Source organism: Fukomys damarensis, unplaced genomic scaffold (assembly GCF_012274545.1).
Source record: "Fukomys damarensis isolate Sample0158 unplaced genomic scaffold, DMR_v1.0_HiC HiC_scaffold_35, whole genome shotgun sequence".
NCBI lineage: Eukaryota > Metazoa > Chordata > Mammalia > Rodentia > Bathyergidae > Fukomys > Fukomys damarensis.
In genome coordinates, this window is record NW_022900947.1 from 3546398 (window position 1) to 3573340 (window position 26943).

The following is a 26943-nucleotide window of genomic DNA, read 5'->3' on the forward strand; positions in this document are numbered from 1 at the left end:
CTGAGCCCTGCCCTTTGTCGCTAGCTTGGGGAGGGGAGCAGATCGCGTGTCCGGGTGGGGCCGGAGGAGGCCTCCGGCTGCTGGCAGGTGCCCGGTGGCCTGGCTCTGAGGAACCTTGGCAGGTCGCCCCTCTCCGCCTGGCTGGCTCTGTACTCATCGCTCTGGTCGCGGGGCGGTGCGTGCTGGACACAAAGCACCTCCCGACCTTCAGTGCGTTTTCAGACAGAATCCCTTTCCACCCTGTGCAGCCCCTCTTGTAATAAGTTCGCTTGCTCCCAGCAGGGGACACGGGGGGGCGCTGTGGGCGTCAGGCTTGGCCCCCCTCATTCCTCAGCACAGGCTTCCGGAACACCCTAAGGAGCAGGATTCGGTTTGCCATGGGACCGTGGATTCCCTGACCCCTGCAGCCTGCATTCTAGGAAGGAGCCCCTAGACCCCTGCGAGTCTGTTTCCCCATCTGTGAAATGGGCGCGGGTAAGATGCTTCTGCGGCCCCGGCAGGGCAGGCTTGCCGGAGTCTTAGGTCAGAGTTCACCGGAAGGAGTCCAGGGTGTGGAGCACACCAGGGCTCCCGGATGCAGGATGGAGGCTCAGTCTAGGTCCAGGCTCAGGTGCTGGGAACACAGAGAGGAACCGGCTCAGAAGTCCCTGCCTCCAGGAGGCCAGTCTAGAACGGGCAGCAGTGTCAGGATCAGCGAAGATTCTCTACACTGCCTACCTGGACTCAGTGTCCACACTGTTATTTCTGGAGTTTATTTTTTGCTCTGAGCATGGGGTAGGTCACAGACCTGTCCTGGGTCAGACAGACTTGGGCTGAATTCTGCCCTGGATTCCATTTGCTGTGCTTTGCTTTCTTTCTAGATAAAGGGAGAAATACACTGACCTTTCTCCAGGGATTGTGGAGATGGTTGGTGATGGCGCTGATGTAGAACTTGGCTGGCACTGTTACAGTCTGTCATGTACAGCAAGAACAGGGATGAGTGGTGGATATTGGGATTCAGTTTGCGAAAAGCCCAGAGGGGCAATTTCCTGGTTGGGTCAAGCATTTTCTTTCTGGTCTCAGAGCCTCACTGGCAGTATTCCTGCCTAGAACCTCCCTCCCGCCTTCCTCCTTTCTAACAGGAACCCTTCCTGGCCCCAGTCAGAAGTGGTCTTTACCTGTGGCTCTGTTAGATCCTGGTAGCCATTCACACCTTGGTGAGAGTTAGTCAGCACAGCTTGGGCAGGGTTTTCTTGTGTTTAGTCTCAGCTGAGCTCCCCTGTATTGAAGGTTGCTGGGATCTTTAGTAGCGGGTGAGCATACACAGAATTTGGGGGTGTGGGGTGAGCAGTGAAGTAGAGACTTTTATGACAGTGGGGGGACCTAGAGGGAAGGGACCCAGGGAAGAGAGGAAGCTGAACAGCCTGTGCTCCCAGAAAGGATGCTCCTGGCTGCAGGGCTGCAACTCCTTTCCAGAGTGAGTGAGGCAGGTGTTGAGGGGAGCAGGAGGCTCCAAGGAGCAAGGCTCTGGGTGGATATGAATCTGACACCCGGGCAGTTTCCTCCATGGGGAGTCATCTCCAGTGGTGTCTTGGATATCAGTTTTCTGCCCACGCCTGACCCACACTGCAGAGGGAAGACACAGCATTTGGGGGAACCTGTGGCCTTGGACCGATCCTCCCAGCACCTGTCTCTGTCCCCTGAATAACACACACATGGTCCTGGAAAGGGACCTCGCTCGGGCCATGGCTGGCTCTGGCTGGTCTAAGGGTGATGTCTTCACTTTGTCAGGGACTGAACCCGGCGTGCACGAGGGAGTCAGTCAGGGTGGAAGTAAGAGAGCTGCAGGAGCCCTTCCTCTTGGGATGCACAGGTGGAGAGTGAGGAAGACATGGAGGCCTTGTGTCCTCTCCACCCTGGCTTCTAGTCATGCAAGCGGTGGGCTTCTGACTGATGCACTTAGAGTCAGGTTTGCTCCTTGTGGCCCACAGCACCCTACTCCCATGGCCTTGAGGCCAGTCAGGAGAACTGGAGGCTGCCTTGGAGCCCGCGGCAAGCTGGAGATGCAGGGAACCCAGGTATCCGGTAGCCTCCAGGTTCCTCTTTGATTTTACTTCCCTGAAGGTTGCCGAGCCCGGGATGCAGGGTTCCAGCTCCCATCTGGCTCTGGGTCAGTGGTCTTGAGGGGCCTTGGTCTACCTGAGGCTCATTTTCCCTGGGCTCTGGTTGTCACAAGGCTGAAAGGACAAAAAGTCTGTTGCACATGGCTTGGGGAAGGGGGGGGGGAACTGCTGCTGCCAGTCACAGAGTTCTTAATCAGTCCCATGTTCTTTTTGAAGGATGAAATCAGTTTCTAACGAAGCGTTTCTGTATCCTTGCTGCTTATCTTCTTGTCTTGATTTTGGTTTTTGTCCTTAAACTTCAGGAGCTAAGACGACATCTTGATGAGCTGCCTCATCACCCGGGCTGGCAGCAGGCTGGGGAGGCGCTGAGGCCCCATGGGGAGGAGACAGGTGGCACATCAAGGACCCCTGACACTGGTCTTGCTAGCAATCTGTAGTTTTCCTTCCAGCTTTCCTTTAATGGCCATGTCTGTTTTTAATACAAGCTGGAACCTCTTTTTAGGTAAATTATCTTGAAGCGGCTTTTCAAATTTAGCTGAAGCGTGTAGGGTTTTCCGGGGCTTCACTGCAGGCCTGGCGGTCCCATGCGTCACCAGGCACAGGAGGTCCCGTGCTTGCTGCGTACCCTGTGTTGCCATCTGGAAAGGTTCCAGGAGCAGGGCCATGTGTTCCTCTGGGCCAGCCCTGGTGTGGATAGCCAGGTCTTGGCCTCTAAGGCAGTGGCTTCTAAGAAACGGGAGCTCGGATCCCAGAGCCACCAGGATACCTGGAAGGATCAGGAGGATGTGACAGCCACGCTCCTCCCTTCCTGCCACAGGGCAGAGGCTGGGAGATCTGGGAACCCCACAGGAAGTGAGTGAAATGAGTTGCTTTGCTGCAGCCCCGTGAAGCTCTGGTGAGGAGCAGATGCGGTTCTGAAATGTGAATTGTGCTCCAGTGAGTCTCCTTCCCGGCTCAATGCTGGGGTCCCGGTGTGGGGCCCAAGGAGGTCACCCCAAGAGGAGATGGGGCCTCAGCTCACACTCACGGAGTAGATTCAACCACTTCGCCACAGAAAAAGAATTTTCAGGATTCATAAGGAGAGGGATAGAAAGATTTATCAGGGCCAGGGATGTAGCTCAGTGGCACCACACTTGCCTCGCAAGCGCAAGGTCCTGAGTTTGATTCTCTAGTACTGGGGGAAAAAAAAGGAAAAGAAAGATTTATCGGTCAAAAAGAAAAACGTGCAGAAGGGCACTTGCTGGGAGAGGTGTATTATGGTCCAGACCGGGCACATTATGTGTTTGGAGGAGTGGACGTCTGGAATTTGCCAATCTATAGGAAGCTGGGCTCCATTAACGGGTGAAAGGCAGGAAGGGCCCATTTTGCAGGCTTATTGTGTATTTTAAGACGCAGGAAAAAAACTGGGGTGAATTTCCTAGAATGGGAAAAAAATTATAACCTTGGGCAATTCTGTGCCTTGAAGCTGCAGCTTTCTTAAAAGTGCAATTTAAACATCACCACTTCCCTTGTTTCCTTTCTACCTATCTATATTTCTTCTATCACACCTTACTCTTCCATTTTCATTTAAAATTGGACCGGCTCAGAATGATGAGCTATGGAAATCGTGCTAAAAAAACTTTCTCTTTATTTTTGCTAAGTCGCAAAGCACACCACGACAAAGAGGAAATGAAGAGGTGTTATATTTTACACCTTTTCTTCCACTCTGGGACATGCTTAACCCCACTTTGGCAAAAGGTGGACTGCTTGGACCCGCCCCTTCCGTGGCTTTTGTGATTGGTGGAAACCGTGAGAGCCTTGCATCCATTGGACAGTTTTTCCCAAGGGGGCGGGATCAGAGCTTTAAAGTTCCCTGTTCCTCCGCAGGGCATGCCCGGGGACCTGCCACCCCAGGGCTGTTCTGCCCTGGACAGTGGCTCCATGTTCATTTTTTTCCTCCTTCTTTGCCAGTTTTGGAAGTCTTGTGTATTCGCAAGTCGTAGTAGAGGAGAGAAGGTAAGAGGCCGCAGTGTCACCTCTAGATCCATAGCATTTATAGCTGTCAAGTATTGGCCGATAGTCAACTCACAGTGCAGAAGCTCTGCTGTGATCTAGGCTGCTTTCTGCCCTTCTGTGATACACGCTGAGCGAGTGGACTCTGTTCATGAAGATTCCCTGCCTCGTCTTTCCCTCAGAGTGGGGAACGGTGCTCTTCAGAGAGCGAATCTTGCATGTGCAATGTGATGTAAAAATTATGAATAACATTCTTGATACATCCCGCCGGATTATTCTGATCCACATGCTGATCGGTATGCCGTAGTCTAGTTTATTTGACCTTTGCAAATATCCTAGATGAAAAAAAATATTTGTCTCAATTCCTGCCTGAAAACCAGTGAAGTTAGACTCCGTTTTCTTTCTGTCCAGGCTGCTTGCTGACTGCCCCTGGGTGGGTGTGGGCACACAAAGTTCAAGGTCATGTCATCGGCACCTGTCTTTCATTCAGCGAATGTCTCGGGAGGACTCGGAAGAGCTAGGAGGGTGAGAGTGGGCAAGAGGAAGGAGAGAGGAGAGCAGAGGCTGTAGCTCCAGGTCCAGCAGCTTCCAGGGGACTGAGAACGAGGCATCTGGAGCAGGGACAGATCTGGGCGGCCACGCCAAGGAGGGGAAGAGATCAGGGACAGACTAGGTGCCTCCCAGGAAGCAGGGAGAGGACAGCAGGGGGGAGACCGACTTCCTTGGGCACCAGTGGAAGCATCTGCAGGCCTCTGTTGGGTGCGAAGACATTTAACATCTGTCCCTGTCCTTGTCCCTGCTACGCAGAGTCCCCTTTCCGTGGGCCCTGTCCCCTCCTATCGCGCCAACTCCAGGTTTCATTGTGTGCACACGTGCCAGGCTGTGTTCTGGAAACACGGTCTCAGGGACTTGGGCACCAATGAGACGGTGGCCCTGGAGCACCTGGGTGACATTGGACGAGGACCCTGCATCCACACAGAGCCCTGGTGGGGTCTGCTGGTTAAACCAGGCCCTGCAAAGGCAGACACATTGGCAAAGTGACTCGTGTAGCTGGGAGTGGTGGCACATGCCTATAATCCTAGCACTATTAGAGGCTGAGGCAGGAGGATCTCAAGTTCAAACCCAGCATGAGCAGTTTAGTGACTTAGTGGGACCCTGTCTCAGCATAAAACAAAAAAGGCTGAGCATGTAGCTCAGAGGGAAAGTCTTGGGCTCCCCATGTACCAGGAAAAATGTGACCCACTTGGAATTTTCGATTAAATAATGATAAAGCAGACACAGTGGCCATTGTTGTGGTTGGTTGCCTGGTGAGTGCTTGCTCTCTGCCGGATGTGACGCTGTGGGCACCATCGATACCCAGTGTGGTGGGCATTAGGTCCCCGTTTACAGGGGAGAAAAGAGTTGTGGGCACTTGCTAGTGCCATATGGTTAGGAAGGGACCAATGGGCAAGGGCTGCCCCTCCTGTTGAGGCACTGTGCTCAGAAGGTGTTGGGATTTGATCCTGGTGCTGCAGGGGGTCTGCAGGGCGCGTGACCTGGGAGCCGGGCACACCTGGGAGCTGCCCTGCTGCCCAGCACCTGTGCATGGCGGGGCCATTGTCCACCAGAGCCGGCTGAATGGCCCATTGAGGCAGAACAAAGGCTGCCCACAGGCCCGGCCAGCCGGGGAGCTGCCCCAAGCAGGGGTGGGCTGTCCCCTGCAGGCACTGGCCAGGCAGCTGCGGAGGCTGGGACCTGGGCCTGGGCTCTGTCTGAGCTGGGCTGTGGCACCACTGCCGGCCTTGGGCAGCGTCTTCGGCCTCTGAGCTGAGTTCCCATCCACACAGCGGCGAGGACGTCCTCCCACCTGGGCTTTTAGCCAAGATTATGTGAAATAAGGTACACACCGCACATACATCGGAGTAAAAGGGAGCTACTTCTGTTATTAACTATGTTATTAATTTAAAAAAGCAATTCCAAAATGGTTTTAGGAAAGGTTGAAATATGTACTAAAGTAGAGAAAATAATACGTTGCTTTGCTATGAACCCAGCCCCTTCAGATTTTGTTCTTCTGCCATTTCTACACCCACCCCTCTTCCCAGCTTTTGGCTGAAGAATTATTTTTAAGCAAATGCAGGGCTCCTGTAGTTACATCACCGGGCCTCTCTGACTGCTGAGGAGTTTTCTTGCATAACCAAATACCACCAACCCACCCAACGGTGCATACTAATCCCTTGTTATCTAAGTTCTGGCCCGGGTCCCCTCTTCTCCTAGCTGCCTTTACCATGGGTTGGCTTCACCCACAGTCTAAGTCCTGCCGTTCTTTTTCTTCAGGTTTTCCTGATGCAGCCGGGGCAGTCCTCTGTCTGTTTCCGGATCCCTCCCGATGGGCTGTGTAGATGGGTGTTGTAGCAGGAGTACAGTGCCGCCCTCCTGTCCCTTGACCCCTGCCCCTGGCATCGGCTGCTGGCGCCTGGGAACCAGCCCTGGGTGGCCTCTCTTTAGCAGGGCCCCTCCCATCTCAGGGTGCCCACCCAGAGCCCTGGTCTTGGGAGTGGCTCAGCTGGGCCATGCCTGGAGATCGCATCTGGGACCTGGTGAGAGTGGCTGTTCCTGCCTCCCGGCTGTGGTAGGCGTTGGGGGAGACGGTGCTGGGACCCAGCTCCACAGGTCTGGAACAGTGGGTGCAGGCCCTGCTTGCCTGCTCTGCCTTCCAAATGCTTGCTTTTTATTTATTTATTTATTTTGGCTCTGGGGATTGAGTGCAGGGCCTTCACACTTAGCTACCTCCCCACCCCCACCGATCCTTTTAAATTTATTTATTGATTTATTTTTAAAATTTTTACTATTTTTTTTGAGACAGAGTCTCACTATGTAGTTGAGGCTGACCTGGAACTCACTATGTAGCCCAGGCTGGTCTCGAACTCACAGCGATCCTCCTGCCTCAGCCTCCCGAGTGCTAGGATCATAGTACTGCAGCACCATGCCCTGCTCTGGCCAATGTGCTCTGAGAGAAGAGGGAATGCGCTGTGGCCACCTTGCTCCAGCTACAGGCAGCACTGTAGTCAACGTGGCTGCAGAGAGCTCCCCAGTCAGTGGCTTAGCACTGAGGACTCTGCTCTGGTTACCGTCACAGAAGGTGGCAGTTGACTCCACAGGGTGACGGGGGGCTAAGACCCTGCCATGTGCCAGCTCCCATCCTTTCCCTTTTCTGAGAAAGAGAGTGGGGGAGGCGCCCTCAGTTCTGACCTGCTGGGGCCCAGAAGTGTCACCTGCTGCCTGGAGCCCGTCACGGGCTCCCACCCAGCTGCACAGGAGGCAGGAGGTGGGCTCCCCGGCCGACCCTATGTTGGGCAAAGGGTATGGACCTTGGTGACAGAGAGCTGCCTTTGCCACGTGAGCTGACAAGACACCCTGCCACGTTCAGTCTGAAAACCGTAAGAATCATGCCCTGGAGGCCTCACTTGACCCCTGACCCTTGGGTCCCCACCTCAGTGTCCCTGTGCCCGCAGTGGGACCCAGGGCAGGCTCCTGGGAAGGTTGGGATGCTGTCTTGGGAGCTGGGGTCTGAGCTGGACCCAGAGAGCCAAGTGGACCCATTGCAGCAGATTCGGCCAGGAAGGGGCCTCGGGTTGCTGACTTGGGGAGGGGCGTGACCCCCAGGCTTAGTGGCTGTGTCCCCTGGGCTGGGCTGCAGCAGAGGGGAGATGGGAAGGTTTGGCGAAAGGCTTTGAGCACCCTGAGAAGGAGTTTGGATTTCATCTTGCTGTTCCATTTGACCCAGCTGTCCCTCTGCTGCGTATCTTCCCAAAAGGCTTAAAAGAATCATACCATGGCACACCCATGTTTATAGCAGCACAGTTTGTAATAGCTAAAGCTTGGAAAAAGCCCAATTGCCCATCAACTGGAGACTGAATAAGAAGATGTGTGTTTTTTTAAAAAAAATAAAATGGAGTACTACTCAGCCATAAAGAATGAGAAACTAGGGCTGGGGATTTAGCTCAGCGGTTTGGTGGCCCGCCTTGCAAGTGCAAGGACCCGAGTTCAATCCCCGGTACCAAAAACTAGAGACATTTATAGCTAAGTGGATGCACATTGAGTATATACTCTTAAGTGAAATAAATAGGACACGTGTAAATACTGAATAGTTTCTCTGGTGTGAAAAACTAAAAGTGTAAATAAGGATCGAAATGTATAATTGGTATTGGGATATAGGAAGAAATGGTCTAAAGGAGTAGGGGAAGTTGGAGGGACGGGAAAAGGCAAAAAGGGAAAAGAAAAACCACCGCAACTTCCAGACGTGGAGGCCCAAAGTTGGGTGTCAGCAGGGCCGGCTCCTCCTCGGCTTGCAGTGGGTCTCCTCTGAGTCCTCGCGTGGCCGTCCTTGGGAGGACACCAGGGCCGCCCGTGTGAACGTATCTTACTTTAGTCACCTGTAGGACGGCCCTGTCCCCGAGTGCAGTCATATTCTGGGGTCCTGGCATTAGGGGGACAGCCCTCTTTGGGAACATCTGTCCCGTGCTCTGCTTGGCTCCACCCTGGCAGTGTCAAGGGAACTTAGGTCTGCGCAGGGTCATAAACATGGCAGTGACCCAGGTCTTCAACAGTGCAGGGACGGGCGCCTTTGCCCTTCGTGGTGATTTTCCTGGGAGGTGGAATGGCTGCTGCTGAGTCTGTTAGCACAGCTTTTCTTCACAACCAAACCCGGAGGTGTCTGCGGCCACACCCCACAGCCTCCTGGCCCCGTGTCGTGTGTTCCATATTTGCTGAGGTAACCACGGGACGAGTGGTGCTTTCTTGATGCACCTGTCCGCGAGGCTGAGCTTCCTTGCCTGTGCTGATGGCCACGGTGTTCATCGGCTGTGGGCGGTGCACGTGCTGTGCCTGTGTTTCTGCGTCAGTTGTTGTCTCTGTCAGTGACACAGCCCCTTGGTTTGTTGCTCGCCTCTGGTTGTGTTTAATTCTATGTGTCCGGATGTTGGGTTTTGCCCTCTGTAGTTCAGGGCCCTCCTGAAGATGGATTATCCACTTCCTCGGCTGTGACAAGAACCGACAGAGCGCAGCGGGGTGACGCTGTGTGGCTTCGGGGCCTCCGCAGAGCCAGCCTTGGCTTTTCTGGACGCTTGGTCCGGGAAGCCCAGGTGCACGGAGGGAGGGAGCAGACACCTGGCCGAGTGAGCCACCAGCCAGCCGGTGAGGGGACCAGGCTGACCAGGGGACGGCAGAAATCCCAGCCCCCACGCACCTCCACCTCCGGGATGGAGTGAGAAAAGCAGTCTCCACCACGCACCCGGCCCTGGGGCGCCTCTATGGCGCCTCCTCCACCTGTCTCCTTCCGAGGCCCTGTGTTCCGAAGCCGCACACTCAGTGCCTCAGCTCAGCGCAGTGACAGCCGGACTGGAACCCAGGGCTTTCTGCCTCTGGACCCGGCTCAGGACCTGCTCCCCACAGGTGCCAGGGAATGTTTGATCGGCAGAGCAGGGGGACAGAGGCAGCTCTGTGTGACCTCAGCAGTGTGTGTCAACCCTGCTTCTGGTTGGACGCCCGGGGCAGCAGCCTCCAGCTGGCCCAGTCCTTGGGCCCCGATTCCAGTTACCATGGATTCAGGGATTCCGCCCACAGCAGTGCCGCTCAGGTCTCACTCAGGGAACTGTGAGTTCCATGAGTGGCACTGCGGCTCACTCCTCAGGCCCCAGGGGGACACTGACAGTTGCCGAGTCTCCTCTTTCCACGCACAGCTCCTCACCCACGGACAGCACCACGTGGAGCAGGAATGCTTCCCTGCAGCCCAAATGGACCAAGCCGTTCCCAGAGACAAATGCAGACGACATTTCATAGATACAGGTCATTAGCTGGTGTGTCCTATAAACCCAGTACACAGGAGGCTGAGGCAGGAGGATTGCCGTGAGTTCAAGGCCAGCCTGGGATGCAAAGTGAGTTCAGGGCCAGCCTGAACTATGTAGCAGGACCCTGTTTCAAAAAATCAAAAACAAAAAAAAAAACCCAGATAATTGAAAGAAAGAATTGGCCAACTGGTCATTCAGCAGAGATAAGAAACATGATAACGTGCCTGTCTAGTACGCAAAAGGCCCTGGTTCCATCCCCAGCCCCCATCGGGAAAAAGAAAACCCAAAAATCGCTGGTGGCGGACACGAGCTTTGAGTTGAGTGCGGACGGACCTACAGAAGGAGTGGGACATCCTGGGAATGCTAAAGCAGCTGCCCCGTGAGAGGTACCCGGGACCAGAGGGTCTGCGCAGACATGAACCTGTGGATGGAAATGTGGAAAGTACGCGTGTCCCAGAGGACGAGGAAAACACCTTGTGTTAATGGAGCTCTTGAAGGTCTTGTGTGATTTTGGGTCCTTGGGCTGAAACCCTTGACTGTGTTCCCTGCATCTGAAATGACAGTGTCCTAAATAAATAACAGTTTACTTTTATGTAATTAATTTATGCGGTTTTTGGTACTGGGGATCGAATTCGGGACCTTGTGCTTGTGAGGCAGGTGGCGGCACCACTGAGCTAAATCCCTGGCCCAGCAGTCTACTTTTCGCTCCCTGTACATTTGTAACAGTCAGAGTGAGTTTTTAAGGTCTTGACAGAATTTTAAAAGTCAAAGGGTGATTGTAAATCCTCTCACTGACACTAAGATTGCTGTGAACAGTTTCCGCCTGCAGGGTCATTTTGGGGGTCCCGAGTGGCTGCTTGTGGTCTCCCCAGATGGGCAGCGTGGCACTGGGGAGCCTGTCCACGGGCAGAGGCCATCGCGAGGTTTCTGCTCCCCGCCGGGATCACAGTCGGGGTTGGCCGTCCTGGCAGTGGCAGCTCAGGAAGAGGAAGTAACAAACCCTTGGCCGTGGCCAGGCAGCCCACAGGTCCCGGAGAGGGGTGCAGTGTGCCAGGCTACCTGCTCTGGAGTTGCCCGGATGGAGGAGTCACAAGACTGGATGACAGTGGTTCCCACACCAGCTTTCTGACGAGAAAGGTGATAAAAACAACCGTGAATGTTTTATAGCCCCAAGGAGAGGCCAGGCTCTTTATTGAAGCTGTGAAAACATAATCCATCATCACGCGTCCCAGGCCGTCAGACCCAGGAGCTAAGTTGCATTTGTGTTAAGGTGCTCCCAGTGGAGCGATTTTAATCATATTTCTCTGTTTTATCTCGGTATAGAAACACTTGAAAATGCAAAAAGTACAATAAACGGGGTGGTGTTTGGGGGGGTGATGTCCTCGGTTTCAGTGCCCCAGAAACATATATTTGTTTCTATGAATCCCCTCTAGATTGTAACGTAAATAACAGTTTTGTATCATTTAAAATATTAAACACACTGTGAACATTTCCCCCTTTTATCATAGACTGTGGGTAAACAGTTTTTATCAGCTGCATAGTATTCCACAGTGTACAGATTCTTATTCAGCTAACAGCTACACGTGGATTCATTCATCAAATTGTGTTGTCTGAGGTTAGTGTGTGGATAGGGAAGGAGGCTCCAGGGAGGAGGGGCAGGGCCAGGCCTCTACCCCGACTTCTGGAGCCAGGGCAATGTAACAGATGGCCCTAATCCAGTGTGGTGGGCAGGGGCCCTGTTGCAGCAGCCCAGGAGCAGGTGGTGTGAAAGATTCAAAGGCCACCCAGTGGCCAAGGAGCAGTTGGCACCACCTGGCATAGGGAGAGGGGCACAGCAGGCTGAGGGCACCCAGGCGGGAGGAGCCTTGTGGCCACACAGGGTGAGACTCGCTGGCATGTCAGACTCGCTTGAGCATTGCCTGTCACCTTGGAGACCCCAGCAAGTGTGGGGGAGTCTGTCCAGGCAGGGGAGGAGGAGCTGCTGCGTGTGAGCACAGACTCAGGAGCCCGGGGGGGGATGGGGGCAGGGGAGGCGTGGGCACTTCTGCCAAAGTCCAGAGAGTGCCGGGGAGGCTCCCAGAGCTGAAGAGAAGGCACTTGGTGGCGAGGTGTCCAGGCCACGTTGGAGCTGCCCGGGTGTAGAGGAGGGAAGGCCAGGTGTTCTCTCGGAGTCTCTAGTAAATACAGACCACAGGGCAGGGAGGTGTAGATGCAGCATAGAGGATCGAGAGCCCTTGTCTTAGTCACTTTCTTGTTGCTGGGACACAATACCTGACACCCTCAGTTTGAAGGAGGTGAGGTTGATTCTGGCTCACGGTTTCAGAAGTTTCATTCCTGGTCAGCTGACTCTAATGCAGAAACAGCTGTCAGAGGGGCCTGGCGGAGGAGAGCTGCTCACATTCTGGTGGCCAGGAAGCAGAGGGAAAAGGGAGGAGCTGGGGAGGGAGATGCAGTCTTGCAGGCCGTGCCCCAGAGACCCCTGTTCCAAGCAGCTCCCCCAGCACATTTGAATTCTTCGGTGGGCTGCTCCAGTAGTGAATGCAGGCCCCCATGAGCCAGTCACCCTCCCAAAGCCCTGTCTTGGAGCAGAGGAGGCTTTGGGGGGCATTCTGGATCTGCACCGTAACACCCCTCTGTTATTGGACTTCCAGTGGCCCCCCGTTAGTGTTTCCGATTCAGGTGTGATGACCATCCCGGTATTTCTGAGTATTTCCCTATCTGGCTATCTAGGAATGCAGTTTCTTGGCGAAAGGCTAGGTGTGTTAAGGGCCCAGATAAAGCTTTGCATATCATGTTGCCTACTAAGCTAGAATTCGTACTGGCCGAATATTTCTGGGTGCCTTTTAAGAGTCAGCATGCGCATGCAAAGGCTCCCAGCATCTGGGTGTGGGTGAGCGGGCAGGACCACCGTGGACACTCGGCTGTCTGACCTTCAGTGCTGCCCCCAGCAAAGCCAGAGCCTCTTGTCCTCCCACCTGGGCAGAGGAGGCCTTGGTGTCCCTGTCCAAAAGCAGCACGTGCATCCTTTCCTTTTGCTCCCTGAAATCCAGAAGCAGGGAAGTGAGCGGAAACTTCCCTTAGGGCCAGGCTGGACCTGGTGCACCTTCGTCCCCATGTGCGCAGGTGGGGACTCTAAGCAAGCAGGGGACAGCCAGGCGCCCCTGTCCTTGTCTCCCTCTGCAGGTTTGGAGGTGCCTGCATCGGGGCTCGGTGGCCTTGTGGGGCCGCGCTGCTTTGCTGTGTGGGCAACGGCATGGGAACCGCAAGAGGCTGGTTTTCCGCCTGGCGGCCACGTCACCCTACTCCAGACTGGCGTTAGTTACACAGCTGACACAGGAAGCTGTGTTAGCACCAGCACGATGGTCTGAGCCCAGGTCGGTGCCCTTTGGGATGCTTCAGACTTGGGCAGGAGTGGGGTGTCATCCACTGAGCCCCAAGACACCCGGCCTAGCCCCGCAGAGGATGAGGCTGTGCGGGAGAAGGGGACTGCAGCGTGCACAGGAGGATGCCACCAAGGTGTCCTTTGTCCCCCTCGTCCCTGTACTGCCAGCCCGGGGAGGCTGAGACTTCATTATGCTTTGTCTCTATAAACAGGAAGCCGTAAAACCTATCAGCAGCTGCAGCACCTTCTCTGTAAAGCAGGCCCCTTGGGATTTATGACCCAGGCCCTCCTCCAGGCCGGCAAAGTGAAGCCAGGAAGGCGCCCTGCCCCCAGCCCCACTGCTGCACAGGGAGCAGACAGGAAGCACCTTCGCCATGACGTGTGTGCCGCAGAATTGAGGCCAGTGAGAAGTTGGATGTCACTGGGATCATGGTTATTTAAGAATGAGCTTGGGGTACTCGGGAGGCTGAGGCAGGAGGATCACAAGTTCATAGTCTGGGCAACCTAGTGTGGGGAAAAAGGCTGGGGATGTGACTCATCGGCAGAGTGCTTGCCTAGAGTGTGGAAGGCTTGGGTTTCATCCCCAGCACAATAAAAAGGAGCTGGCAGACAGCGGAGCCCTGAGAAGCTGGGCCCTGAAGGGAGGAAGGGGTCTGAGACTGCGGCTGGTCCTCCAGTGTGCAGTGTGTTCGTTCACACGTCCGTGATACGAGTGTCCTGGGGATGGCGGATTTGGCCGTGCAGCGATTGACACGGGTGTTGTCCTGCGTCCCTGAGCCAGGCTGGCGGGGCAGTGGTCAGCGCTGGGACAGTGTGGGAGGACTGAGAGTAAGTGGGGGGCCTACAGTGTGGACAGGAGGGGCTGCGGGCCCGCCTGGTAGAGGCGTCCTGACCTGCCTGAGACAATGGGCAGACAGGGAAACTGACGCAGGAGCATCATAGCTTAAGAGTGGATGGGCTGGGATTTGAAACCAGGTCTTCAGGTGCTAAGCCCAGCTCATGCTCCTTATGCCTGGCTCAGGGCGGCTGTCCTGGACCGTGCTGGGGCCTTTGGACCCTTCTCACTGCCTTCTTTTGTCACTGGCCGGTGGCTGTGATGGCAGAGCTGCCCTGAGGGGCTGGGGCCTGAGCTGAGATCACTTGCTGCCTTCTTTCCTGCACTTAGAGCTTTGAGAGTGAGGCTGACCAAAGAGTCCTCATCCCCCTCCTCTGGCCCAGATAAAGGCTGGGGTAACCGTTCACCCCATAAAAGGAGGTGCCGTATTCGGGTGAGAAATGGGGGAGTCAGCCAGCTGCTGTGGTGCATGCCTGGAATCCCAGCACAGTGGGAGGCTGAGGCAGGAGGATCCCAAGTTCGGGTTCTGCCTGAGTAGAGCAGCAACTTAGTGAGACCCTCCCTCAAAATAAAGAATAAATGTGCTGGGGATGCAGCTCCATGCAAAGGTCCTGAGTTCAATCCCCGGTACTTCGGTGGAGTGAGTGGGAGTACTGAGGGTGGTGGGGAAAGCCGGAGATTCTGTCCGCACCTGTAGAGTAGGCTCTGGAGACCGGCCCACCAGATACTGCCATCGGTACTGTTACCCCACCCACACCCCACAGCTGAGAGCACTGGAGCTCAGAGAGGCCAGCCCCTCACCCCCTGGCATGGTGGAATTGGGCTTCAGCCACTGCCCCGACTCCAAGCAGAGGCGGTTCCCACAGCACCCAGTGTCTCCAGCGTTAATTCTGCTGTGGCAGGAAATTGTGCCCCAGAGGTTGCGTGGGGCAGGCAGCTGGACACAGCGCACCTGGGGTCCTGGCTTGGCGTGGTGATGGGTGTGGGGCCTCGGCGGCCGGGCTGGGCCCCCCTCCTGTCTGCCTGAGATGGGTCCCCGCTCCCTTCTGGGTCTGGCTAGTTCTCTGGAACTGTGCCCCACCAGATGTAGCTCCTAGAGACAGGAGAAGGCTCGGTCTCAGCACAGCTCCCTTGTCAGCGTGTTGCCCACTGCCAGAACATGAGGGCTGGGCCACAGCCCATGAGCCCCCAGTGTGGCCCTCAGGACCAGGGACTTGGGGCTGTGTGTGGTGGGCTGGATGTGGGTGCCCGGAGGCTGTGGGTTGCCGTCCAGTCTCGCAGCCCCGCAGCTTGGGGTTCCCTCCTCTGGACACTCAGTGGAGAGGAGTGGTACCACTTGTTCCCGTGGCCTAGAGCCTCGGAGCAATCCTAGGGGAGGGCAGGGCACGGCACCCAGACATGGCTGTCCCCCGAGCAGCTGCAGGTGTCACTGTAGGGGAGACACAGTCCCCGACGCCGGCACCGTGGGGCTGCCTCGGGAAGGTCTTGCCTTGTTTTCCTGCACGATGCCCGCCATTGGTGCATGACGGTCTGCACTTGCCCCCTGCAGAGCTGTCCTGAAGGAACTGGGTGTTGGTCCCAGGGCCAGGGAGGGCTCCTGGCTGAATGCATAGGCGGGGACACTCCTGCCACCTGCCGGGTGGATGGTGGCCCCTGGGGTCAACCAGGACCCCAGCTAAGGGGGCCCGTGCAGGTGGTGTCCTGCAGTAGGTCGGCCCTTGTGACATGGCCGTTGGTCCTTGGCCTTCTCATCACTGTGCTTCGGCTCTGGCTGCAGAGGAAGCAGAAGGGCCCTGGGGCTGAGGGAGACCCTACCCCTTCACGAGGCCTCTTGGTGCCTCAGCCTTTCCAGCAAGGCAGGGGCAGGGATGGTTCTCGAATCCCAGCACGGCCGCCCGGAGGGTGGAAGGGTCTGTGGAAGGCGCTGTGTGGGTCTGGCTGAGAAGGTAGCAGCAGATGCTCGCCGTGGTCTTGACAGCTCCTCCTCACTAGCCTGGTGGCCTCTGGACCCTCCTTGGGACGCGGTCTCCCCATCTGTCAGCGCTCTGGGTGACCACCAGTGTCTTGCTGGGTCGTGGCGTGGTTCCTGGGTGGGGAGGGACACAGGGCTCCCGGTCCAGGCGGGGGTCTGGACCTCACTGCCATGTGAGCAGCTGGGCTGTGCGCATCCCGGCCCCTGGCACCGAGTTAAATGTGAGATGTTCAGAGGCTTCCAGAGTCACGCGTAGCCACCCGACCCCAGGTTGTGTCCCTGCAGAAGGGGCCCTGGCAAGGCTGTCCTGGCACTGTGCCTGTAGGAGTGCCGATTTCCACTGAAGCGCCAAGGAGATGGTTTTCCAGAGGGAGGGGAGAAAAGGTAGGCGGCCTGTGGCCGTTGTCTCTACTGGTGTGAGTGGGGAGGGGAGGTGGGGGACAGCAGACGCCCTGGGCCTCAGGTTTCTGGCGTCCTGGGGGCCTGGGAGTGCCTGCCTCCCTGCAGAACCGCTTTTCCTCCTCCCGCACTGGTGAGAATAACAGCTCAGTGTGGGGTTGTTGGGAGGGGGTTCCCATGGAAACGGCATGGGCGGCTCCTCTCAGCACGTGTGGTGGAGTGGGCCAAGGTGGTGGTGCCGCAGGCCGGAGGGTGCAAGGGGCGAGCTCTGCACTGCCAGCCTTTCAAGAGTCTGTGCCCCTCCATGCCTGGTTCCAGCCCCTGGCTCATTGGTGTGGAGTGCAACCCCCAGTCCTGGCCTCGCCCTAGATCTCTTTCTGTAAGAGGCACAGCTTCCGCAACACCTCCTCCCCTAGGACCTCGCCCTGCTAGGCCCAGGGGAGTCTGAGGACCCCTGTTTGGGCCTGCAGGCTCAGCTTGTCTCCCACCCATCCTTGTAGCTGGCAGGATTTTGTTCTTTGCTCTGAGAGCGCTGGGCCTTGCATTCCTTTCGATGGGTGGGGCCGGGGGTGCTGCCTCATCCTGCTGTTGATGGCCCCACTCCCACAGAGCAGTGGGAAGGTGGCTGAGGAGTCAGCACTGCTGTGACACTGGTCTGGGGGCCCATGACATGCTCTCAGAGGCAGGGAGGGGGCCTGTGAGGCTGGTGATGTTAATTTGTACCCTACAGGTGGGGAAACTGAGGCTCGGGGTGGGCAGTGTGATCCTGGCCCATGCCTGGAAGGAGGCAGAGCGGGGATTCAAGCCCAGGACTAGCTTCCACCGGTGGTCTTTGGAAGGATCTGAGGGTGAAGGGGCTGGGGGACCCCCTGTGTTCTGGCACGGGAGGGTTAGTTCTGGTGTTTCCTAGGTAGTTCCTGCAGGCCAGGCACTGTCCTGAGCGCTTTGCCTCGATCTTCAGCATGCGCCTGTGGGTAGGCACCATTGTTTGTGGATTTTCCACAGGAGAAGACAGGCACAGAGAGGTTAGGTGATGTAGGCAGAGCACTCAGCCAGAGGCAGCATCAAGAAACACTGGGCCCAGGGTCCGAGGAGAGGGTCCAGAGCAGCTGCCTGCGCTGGGAGACTCGGTGGCTCTGGACGTGGGACGCATGGTGAGGTGGAGTCCGGGCCTGCTGCAGAGTGTCACAGGGACAGCTTTCAGAGCACACGGTCCTCGCTGCTAGGAAAGCACTGGACTCCCTTGGGCAGTCAGTGTCATGCATTAAAAACTCCCTGTGCCCTGAGGCGTGAACTTTGCAGCTTGGCCAGTCCACGTTGGGGTGGCCTGAGCTATCACAGCCCCTGGTCCCTGAGTACTGGTTCGCAGGGAGGTGGGCCGGAGTTCTCTGATGCTGCTCCTCCAGTTTGCAAGCTTAGTTCCATGGCTGCCCTTCCACGGGACGAGGCACATTGCAGTCACAAATTCCAGCAGGGCTCCCTGGCACTGGACACGAGAGTCTGGGATGTTCTGGGCGGTTGTGGAGCCATGGTGAGGAGGGTGGTGTGAGGGTGCATGTGCTCAGGGCCCTGGGCGGCCACCTTCCCTGTCTGGGATCCGCACAGTGATTCTGAGGAGACCCTGCTGAGGGTACAACCCCTGCCACTCAGAAGCAGGGAGGCGCTTTGTTTTGCACCTTAGGCAGCTTCCTTGGTGGGAGAAATCAAGAACCCAAGCCCTGTTCAGTGTTCTCCGCATTGCAGGATAATTGGCTGTGAGGCTGTGGGAAAAGAAGAGGTTTGATAAAGTTTTTTTTTGTTTGTTTGTTTGTTTGTTTTTTCTGTACTGGGGATCGAACTCGGGACCTTGTGCTTGTGAGGCGGGCAGCAGAACCACTGAGCTAAATCCCCAGCCCAGGGGTTTGATAATTTGGAGAAACTGGGGAGATTTGCAGCTGGGCTGCACGAGCATCCCTGAGATGGTAGCGCATAGTATTTGGAGCTCCCAGTCGTCCCGATCCTGCCTCAGCCTCCTGAGTGCTGGGATTACAGGTGTGTGCTACCGTGCCTGGCAGATTGCCTGGAATTCTGGGCCGTCCTGGGCTACACAGTGAGTTCAAAGCCAGCCTGAACTATATAGTGAGAGCCTGTTTAAAAAAACAAAACAAAAATTAAACAAGTAAATAAAATGGAAGGAGAAACAGTGAGGCTTTGGGGCTGTCAGGAAGAATAAATAAGAAAATGGGTCTGCAAGGGCAGCTTGGCCTGGCCTTCCTCCGTCTCTGCTCCCTGAATGGCCCTGCTCCCTGCACTCCTGGCCTCTGCCCCTGGAGACAGGTGTCTGGCCTGTGTGGGGCCCCTGGAAGGTGTCTCCACCGTCAGCTTGGATTTGCCTACTCTTTCCTAAAAGGCGTTTGAACCCGGCCAGGGTCCCAGATGCCATCCTGGGTGGGGAGGGCTGCAGTGGCCTGTGTGTGGCCAGGGCGGGGCCGCTGGCTGCTGTTGGCTTGGATCAGCACCGTGCCTGCCTCAGCAGCCTGCGTGGGCGAAGGAGACGGTGGGGAAGAGCGCACCAGATCCATCTGCCTCACCCTTGGACCAGATGGGCTGCAGAGGCTCCTGGGGGTGGCGGGTGGGGTGCGTTTGCCCAGCACCCGGCACTTTCCGGAGGCTCCACATAGCCCAGAGAGCTGGGCCTCGCCTTGTGTGCTCACAGCGACCACAAACAGAGTGGCCAAGTCACTGGTGAAGGTGACAGCCCGGGAGTTTGAGCCAGGACTCCCTGACTCCCAGGCCACATCTTGCTGGCTACTGAGGTGCCGCTGAGAGCCGAGCAGAGTGACTCCTGAGAAAACCCTGCACGGGGCGTCCTACAGCATAGAGCTGGCCCCACCTCAGTGCCTGACACCCCCAGGGCCTGCTGTGCCCTCGGGCATTGCCTGACCATATGGCCTGCATCCTGCAGCTCTGATGGACAGCCAGGCGGATCAGGGGCTGGACAGTGCCCCCTGTGAATCACAGAGTGCCCTCTGCCGTAAGAACCTCTGTAGCCGGGCCTGGAGGCAAACTCCTATAATCCTAGGACTGAAGCCACCTGAACTAAACTGAGCTCAAGGGCCAGAAGGCCGCATGGTCACGGTCGGTAGCCCCAAGAGCTGGGAGAAGTGTCTGCCACCCGCAGTCCGGAGGGGAGGACGGGCCTCTTGACGGGGCCAGGTGGCCAGAGTGGCAGGCTCGGTGCTGGATGTGGCACATTAGACCCAGTCTGGGGGTTTCCTTGGAGCTTAGGCTGGAGTCCTGCTGCAGGTTTCCTGGCCACTGTCAGTCTCTGAGTCACAGCAGGATGTGGCAGCCTGAAGACAGTGTGGAGGGGGATGAGATGGTCGCCTTGGCCGCCTGCCTTCTCCCGCCCGCGGCCAGAGCCTGGCTCTGCCTGTGTTTGCTGTGGGCCTGCGGGTGGCCAGGTGTCTTCCACAGTGGCCTGTGGGTTGCGCGGGGGCAGGAAGGAGACACAGAGGACTGAGAGCCGCGGATGTCTGATGGTGGGTCCTAAAACTGAGGTGTCCATGCCTGCCCAGGACACGGGTGAGCCAGAGCGGGGTCTCCTGTGGGTGCAGTGGCACCCTGCCTCTCCCTCTATGTGTTGTCACGGTCACTCTGCATTTCTTACACTGTTGTCCGAGCCCCTTATCTCCCCCCTGGGACGGCAGTGACAGGAGCAGAGCCCTGGGCCCAGGAGAGGGTGGGACCTGGCCTGCTGAGCTGAGGTGACGGAGCCAGCTGGGCTCCTTGGGAGGGTGCCGCGGTGCATGTGCGTGGGCAGTGAGGCTGGGGTCAGGGCTGTAGACCCGGAGGCCTTGCAGGGCCGGTGGAGGAGCTCTGTGCTGCGGGGGCTGGGACAGGCTGTGAGCTGGAGGGGAGGCGGGGCAGGTGGAGAAGGGTTGCTGTGGCGTCTGGGTGGGGAGGGACTGCAGTACAGGGCTGTGGCCGATGTGTCAGGCCTCTGCGGGTGCTGTGCTTTCTCTGCAGGCCTGCACTTGGTGCCCCGTGGGCCACTGTCCTGACTGGGGCCTTCTGAGGTGTCCCCTGGCCTGTCCCCAGAGCTCCGGAGGGACTGGGCCACTTGTCTTTCTTCTAGCCCTGGGCTCACCCCCCACGCTCCCCGTGTTTCCTGGAAGCACTTCCCAGTCACTCCCACCGTCCTCCCCCTGCCCAGCGGAGGGAGCACAGCGCTGGGGCAGCAGTGCGGGTGTGGTGACTGCGGCCTGCCCAGGAGGGCTGCCTGGTCTCAGGAGGTCCAGTAGGCACAGGCAGAAGGCTCCTGGCCCAGAGGCTGCGCGTCAGCACCACGGACAGCGCCAGGCAGCGCCCCAAGGGAGCGTTGGTGGGGCTTCCAGTCTTGGGGCAGCTCTGCCCAGTCTGTCCCCACTGCAGAGAGCTACTGGCCGCTATGGGTGCTGTGGTGTCTGGGGTGCCGATGAGCTCCATGCGCCTACCCTGCACACCTGGCCCCAGGGGACAGCATCCGATAGGACTTTGGGTCCCTGTTTCTGCCTCTGGGCCTGGGGCTGGGCTGTACTTGGCCAGAATGCACGCTTAGGGCTGGAGGCCTGGAGGTGGATGACTTGCTGCCCCCCCCCCGATTTCCTGGAAGTGACCTTGCTGGACATTGCTGGCCTGTCCCTCTGTGCCCCATCCAACATGCCCTCTTGGTCTGTTTTGTGCTGCTGTCAGATTCTCTGTGGCTGGGTAGTTTATAAGGAAGAGGAATTTATTTCTTATGGTTCTGAAGGCTGAGAAGCCCAAGGTCAAGGGGCTGGCACACTGCAAGGGTCCCCAGTGGGAGTTAGAGGTATAGAGAGAGTACAGCCAGCCAGAGGGACCCCACAATCTTCCCTCACAAATCCACTCTTGTGGTAATCACCCTTCCTGGGTGGAGGACATGAATCTATCCTGAGAGTGTCTTTGGTCCCAGTCACATTTCTAGGCCCTACCTCCTGGCCTCAGGAGGATTGTGTTACCTCCGGGATTAAAAACTGGGTGTGGTGGTGCACACCTGTAACCCCAGCTGTCTGGAAGCTGAGGCAGGAGGATTACCCTGGCAGCCTGGGCTGCATAGTGAGCTCCTGTCTCAAAACAAAATGTTTCCTCCATATGAAACTTGGGGGACGGTGCAGTGCTCGGGGTTCCCACTCAGGGAGAGATCACTGGGCATGTGGGTTGGAAGAGTTGGGGGGCTTGGGGACTGTTGAGAGGGAGGCTGGCCCTGGGGCTTGGCTGTGAGTGGGTGACTAGTGTTCTCCGTCACCCTGATCATGTCTCCCTAATTTAGGAAAAAATAAGAGGAAAGGCCCTTTTCATCTCTGCTTCTTCTGGGTGGAAAGGAGCTATTTTGAGGCATGCTAAAGTTAGATTTCTAATTTTCTTTTAATCTGTGTCTGCTTTGGAACTCTAGAAACTGAAAACCATCACCCTGTGACTGGTGCCATAAATCAGTGCACGGCACCTCTGCAGGAGCAAGTCTTTGTACAAGCACACAACACTGTGCATTTGTAATGAATCTGACTGTCTATCTTTTTGGACTCCAGACTGGAGTAATTAAGTCATTTCTGCCAATGCTGCAGGGTGGCGCCTATGCGGGGTGAATGGGAGCAGATCTCTGGGAGCTGCAGGGCCGGTTCCTCTAAATGTCCCTCCGCGTCCCCTCTGCTCATTTCTGAGGATATCCTGCTCCAAATTGGGGAGGCAGCGATGGTGACAAGTGGTGTTTCTGGGATCCTTGGGCTCTCAGCACGTCCCTGACACTGGTTAGAGTCTCGGAAAGAAAGGAGCCTTTGTGTGCCCTGCGTGTCTCGAGGTCACTGGCCCACTCCAGTCGTGTGCCGGCTTCTGCTCTGTGTCCATGCTGATCACGTTCCTTCCTCTTCAACTCGTCTCGGCCAAGAGCCACCTGTATGCACTCGAATATTAGTCACCTCCTGTTTCCATAGTAACCAGCACATCCGGTCCCAACGGAAGTAACTGAAGAGGAGCCCAGAATTCTGCTCTCATGAGACCCAGGCGTCCCAAGGGGTCTCCAGCCCTGTGAACCCATGTGTGCTTGGCATCAGGGCCATGGAGCAAATGTGGTTGGTGCCGACCCCCGAAAATCTGCGTGATGTGTTGCCAGACACTAATGAAGTCAGAACCGTCTTATAGCGGTCAGGCCCTGATTAAAAAACCTAATACCCTGCAGTCTTACCTCAGAGGAAAAGGGAAGATCGTTCGGTGGAAGGGCTGGAAGGGAGCTGAATGGGACGGGACAAGCCTGGGCCCTGCTGATGGGAGGGTGACATGTTCCATTGGCCCTGTTGCCTAGCCGTGTGCACCCCCCACCCCGTGGGCTTCATTGCAGCTGCATGTGGCTGGTGCAGGGCACAGCCCACTGACACAGAAGCCGTGCTTGAACTCAGCTTTCCCAGGGCACTGACCTTGTTCTCCTGTCTATGAGTCATGTGTGACCTGGTTTGCTTTGCAGAAGCTGTGGGTGGAGCAAGGCAGGGAGGTTGCAGGCAGTGAGGACCGGGCTGTGACTCAGGTCTGCTGATCAGGTGTGGGGCCGGAAGAAGGGGGTGGGCTCTCTCTGGCCGAAGCCTGGTGATGGTAAAGGTGACGGTGACAGTGATGGCCCAGAGAGGAGAAGAGTTGCTCCCAGCTGCACCGTCTGTCCCCTCCCTCCCCAGGACCTGTTACTCTTGCTGCGAACCGCAGTTCCCTCTCCTGGAATCTCTTTGAAGGAGGCGTGGGCACTGTCCAGGACGAAGAGGCTCAGGCACGACTCCCGCGAAGCACCTGTCACTTCCACAGCGTTCAGCACGTCTGGGTCCTGAGCGTCACAAGACGCCGGGAACGCGCTGTTGGTTCAGGCTGAGCTCTGCGCTGAAGGAGGCCCCGGGGGGCTGAGAAGCGACGGGTCCGGGTCCAGACTAGGTGACATCTGCTGAGTGCTCTTTTCCCAGTCTTCCATGATGCTGCTCTAGCCCTGCTCCCTCTGTGGTGCCATCACCATCTTTAGAGCAAAGAGGTAGAAGCAGAGGCTGCAGGGGGCCTTCCCAGCTGTGTCCCTCAGGCCCTGAGTCACCAGCGGGTGAAGGACAGTTCAGGCTTCAGTGTTCCCCCTTCTGCAGGGACTGCGCCCAGGCCTTTGTCTTGAGCTACGTCCCCATCTCCAGCCCTTTTTAGTTTTTATTTCAGACCTGGAGTCCCTAAGTCACTAGTTGCCCTGACTGGGCTTGAATTTGCAGTCTTCCTGCCTCAGCCTCCCAGAGTGCTGGGATTACGAGCATGTGACATCACACCCGCAGTTGTGTTTTTGGGCAGCTGTGTGCAGCCAGGCACTTTACCAAGCTTTTTGAAGAAGTGGAGCAAGGAGCTTTGGTGACCGCTGCAACTTGGGTGACCAAGGGAACCAGACAGGTGGTCCATGGCAGGTGCAAAGGGAGACCCCATGCAACAGGATGTTAGGGACCGTGGCGCTGGGGAGCTGGCTCTGGGGACTTGTGACTCCCTGTGGGGTGGAGACAGCCAGCCGCCTAGAAGGTCACTTGTCAGTGTTAAATGAAGAGGGGCTGATGGTGTCAAGGCTTGAACCCTGCTCTGTCAGGAGGACCGGGACTGTATCAGCTCTGTGTGACAAAACCCATTCTGCAGCACTAGGGAGTCCCAAAGTTCTGAGAGCCACAGATTTTTCCTAACTCGTTTGGCAGTGGAACCAACCTAAATTGATGTGATGCTATTTATAGCCCCCCCCAAACTCGCCCTGAGTGTGGGTTTTCCTGGGCTCTACAGAGAAGAATGGAGGAGTGTGTCTGGCTGCCCTGATCCTAGAAGGCCTGTGGCACATGGTCAGGGCCACACCGCCATCCTGGCCCAGGACGTTCTGTAGCTTGAGAGCTGGGTCCTGCTCTAGGTTTGGGGGCTGGGATATTGGGGATCCCATGAAGGCACTGGCCGGGGTGCGGTACATTGTGGGCCACTCCTGGGCTTGTGGATGCCTGGTGCCTTTGGGCACAGTGTGCACTGTGTCCAGGGGTCCAGCATCATCTTTGTGCCCATTGGAGCTGCAGGGCCCAAAGGTCTGGATCCCCTCAGAGTCCCAGTGTTGAATCCTGATCGCTGACTGGTGTTGGCAGGCGATTTGCCCTGGACAGCGGAGCCCTCTTGACTGAGACATGTGTCGTTATAAAAGAGACCCCAGAAGCAGGTGTGGTGGTGCCTGCCTGTAATCCTAGCACTCTGGGAGGCTGAGACAGGGGAATGGTGAGCTCCAGGCCAGCCTTGGCAACTTAGCAAGACCCTGTCTCAAAATAAAAAGAGTAGAAAGGGCTGGTGAGGTAGCTCAGTTGGAAGGCCCTGGGTTTGGTCCCCAGTACTGCAAACAGGAAAAACAGTGCTTGGGGGACCAAAGGGCACAGTGGGAAGCGGCAGGGACGGTGTGGCTTCTGGGTGAGGGGTTTCACCTGCCTTCTAGGAGCTGGGGGCTACGCTCCCCAGGGCCAGAATACCAGTAAGGGCCCCTCTTCTGCACCCTCCCTGCTCTCTGTCGGGGTAGGGAAGCTGCTGCTGGAGCCTGGGCGTCTCCCCAGGAGCAGGTGCAGGTGGCTGGCGACAGAAGCACGGAGAAGCCACACGAGGCTGGCTGGGTGAGCAGACGTAAAGCAGTGACCCTCCCAGGCTGTGAGCTCAGCCCCTCAGCCTGGAGTGAGGTTGGGGTCACCGCTGACCTAGGTGGGTCCTGGCCACCGTCCTAGCCCTGCATGCCGCCGTCTGGGGGAGCCTGGAAGCCCGGGAGATGGGTGCTCCTGGGAGGTAGGAGTTGGCCGGCCCCTGCTCGCCTGGGAGGGGCCGGTTTGATGTCTGGCTTGGGAGGTGGCTGCTCTGCCATCGGTCGCTCTGCTGTTGGTCCTTTGAAATCAGCCGGTCTGGGTGCTCACACTGGGCTGTGCCTGGCGCTGCGTGGTTGGGCTGCTGTCCCAGCTTGGTGGAGCCCTTGCCGGCGGGCTGGCTGCCTCTCAGTCCCCAGTGCCTCCCCACCTTATCCTGGTCCTTGGGCTTGGAAACTGCAGCCCTGTGGGTCCCCTGAGGTCAGTTTCTTAAACTGGGACAAATGTCCGGGCCCCAGGGTAGAAGGAATGGAGAAACACTTTCCTCTCAGGCTCTGGCTGAGCTGTCATGTGCGGAGAGCAGGGCAAACGCGTCATGGAAGTGGCCTGGATTTTCCAAATGCCGTGCCAGCCCGTCTGCGAGTGTGCTGGCAGCCGGCCACTATTGTCCCCAGCGCTGTGCACACACGGCGGGGCTTCAGCATGGCCCTGGGGACTCTGAGAGCTGCTGCCCACACGCTGGGGAGCTTGTCACATGGAAGTCGCCTCTCTGCTGGCCGGTGGTCCCTTTGGCACTTCCCTGATCTGGGACAGGAAATGGAGCAGAGAAAGCACAGCTTTGGAACCTGATCCCTGGCCAGGGCTGTGTGGCCCCAGGCAGTGTGTCGGGCCTCTCTGGCCTCTGTGTCCGCCTGGAGCAGACGTCTTCAAATGGGTTGCCCCTGGGCCTTCCCCGATGCTGTAGGGATCTGGCTGGTCCTGCCCTCTCTGATGTTATGGGGCCTCCATTTATCCCACCCAGAGACCGTCTTGGGTCCAGAACTGCGTGTGGCAGTTGTACGTCTGGCTTCCGTGCCTCGTGTCCTTGTTGCCCAGGAGAGGCAGGCCAAGCGGGAAGCCGTGCATTCTGCTTACTTCCACGCAGCTGTCCGACTCCTGGTGTTTGTCACCCCAGCTCTCAGCCACTATTCTGAAGCGTCAGCACTAAAATTAATTTTGCAATGCTTGACAGCCTGCCACTGAGTTCCTTTTAATATTTGCATCAGATTTCTCCAGTGCAGTTTCTTTGCAGCCCTAAAGCACACCAAGTGCAGATTTCCATCTTCATCTTTGCTGTCTTCCTGCAAGGGACTAGGGACTGACTGGCTGTTCATGGATTATTGATTGCTGACTATCTGTTTGAACTATACACTCGCCGTTTAAAGGGATGTGGAAAATTAGTCCAGGAAAGGAAACAAAGGTGTTTAAGTTAGAAAAAGGCAATGTCACAGGCGGAAACTGAGGACACTTGTGCTCTGTCATGTGGTAAAGAATGGGTATAACCCAGCCTTCTCTAAATAAAGTTTTATTTGAACACTGCCATGCACATTCATTACATCCTGTTGTGGCTCCTCTTCCAGTTCTGTTGCAGCTCCCGTAGAGCTGAAATATTGACTCTGGCTCTTTCTGGAGTTTGCTGGCTCTTGGTACTGAGGAAGTCTGCAGGAGTTAGACACCTGTATTGGAAGACTGCAGGGCTAGGAGCCAGGAAGACCAGGCTTCCAGTCACAGCTCTGATACCCCCTGGCTGTGAACTCAAGCCAGTTCTCTTTACCA